A 1,711-nucleotide genomic window follows, 5' to 3' on the forward strand; every position below is an offset into this window, starting at 1 on the left:
CTCAAGCAAGTTTTCCTGCCTGCACCGCGACCATCTTCGGTGTAAGTAAACAATCTTAATCAACCATTATGCGTCCGTGCCTAATTCTAGCGTGTCGCCTGTTTTCTCCGACCCAGCGTGCCCGGGCTGCTGGCCACAGCCCGCGCGGCACGAAAAAGGGCCCGGATCGCTCCCGGCCCGCACAGGACCCTGATCCATGGAGACACCTGCTTCACCAACACCCACTCACAAAGCCATCGACCACACGGAGACCCTGCCAGCAGAGGGGTCTCACTCTTGAAGTCTCTCCTCACCCCACCCTGGTCACAGACGCACCTCACAGAAATGCCCGTCTCATGGGAAGTCTGCCCAACGGGGTCTTCCTTCTCCAGCAGATGCCCACACCCACAGAGACCCCAGCCCACCAACAGCCTGCCTCACCGTCACCCCAACCCACGGTGACCCCACTTCAGAGAGGCCTCAGCTCACAGAGATCCCCACCGCAGACAGCAATGCACCCCTTGCAGCAGCACCTCCGCACCAAGTCCTGCCTCCCCAGGAAGCCCTAACGCACAGACCTCCATTCGCAGTTTGGTGGTGTAGCTAGGGGTGGGCTGTACAGGGGGAGCTGGAATCTGCCTCACCCTCCCTCCCGTTCCCCCACCTCCACCTTCCACGCTGCGGCCCCAGAAAGCAGGCGTGGTGCTGGGTGGAAGGCAGGCAGGGAGGGCAGAGCAGCAGGGGTTGGGGCTGGGGCTGGTACGGGGCGGAGGCTTGCTGGCAGGGGAAGCTGCCACTGCTGCTGTAGCGGGGGGCGCTGGTTAACCCCCCACCTCCTTATTTTTGCTGCAGAATTTTGGCTTTAAATCCCTGCTCCACACACGTTGGCGGCAGCTTCTTGACGCCCACAGCAGCAGCTTGCCCTCCCGTGCCTCTGCTGCAGGGCCACTGACACCAGGGCGTGGACTCGCAGACTAGCCCAGACACCCCCAGCCCAGACAGGCAGGACACAGTTATGTGTCTGCCTGCCTTAGAGACCTGACCTGGCCTCGCTGTGATCCTAACCGCCCCCTGCCCAGCCACGCTCCCCATCCCGCAGACAGCTGGGACACCCTGCTGTACACAGAAACCCCCCGTCCACGGGGCCCGCACACACCGCACCTCAGAGACACCACTGCGCAGATGTGGCGGGCAGATGTGGCAACCTGCAAGCGCTGAAACCTCAGAGACCCCTGGCCCAGCGAGACCCGTCTCTGCAGGGACCGTCTGGTCCAGGGGCTTCGCATAGAGACCTGGGGCGAGTCCTCCCATCGGGGCCCTCGCGGAGATACCACCCCGCACCTCACAGACCAACCCAAACACCCGCAGCCGGAGAAGCAGGGCGCAGGCATCCTGCACCCACGGCTCTGCCCCTTTGCTACCAGGGGAGACCCTGTGCCCTGGTCCCCGGGGGGAGGGAGCAGGGTCCCACTGGAGCGGGCGGCCGGGCGGGGGTGCTGGGGGATAAGGATGGGTCCGTGCCCAGCTGCCCCCGGGGCGCTGGCGGGGTGCTGGGCGGGGGTCAGCCCCGAGCCCCTCGACGGGCATCCCGGGGGAGGTCGCCTCTCGCAGCACCGCACCGCACCGCACCGCACCGCTCCCCATCCCGGTCCCGCGGGGCGCAGCCCGGACCGCACCACGGCGCGGGGGCGGAGGAGGCAGGACGCGGCACCCCCCGCCCCCCGCCGCCCCG

Source organism: Alligator sinensis, unplaced genomic scaffold (genome assembly GCF_000455745.1).
Source record: "Alligator sinensis unplaced genomic scaffold, ASM45574v1 scaffold553_1, whole genome shotgun sequence".
NCBI classification, from domain to species: domain Eukaryota; kingdom Metazoa; phylum Chordata; order Crocodylia; family Alligatoridae; genus Alligator; species Alligator sinensis.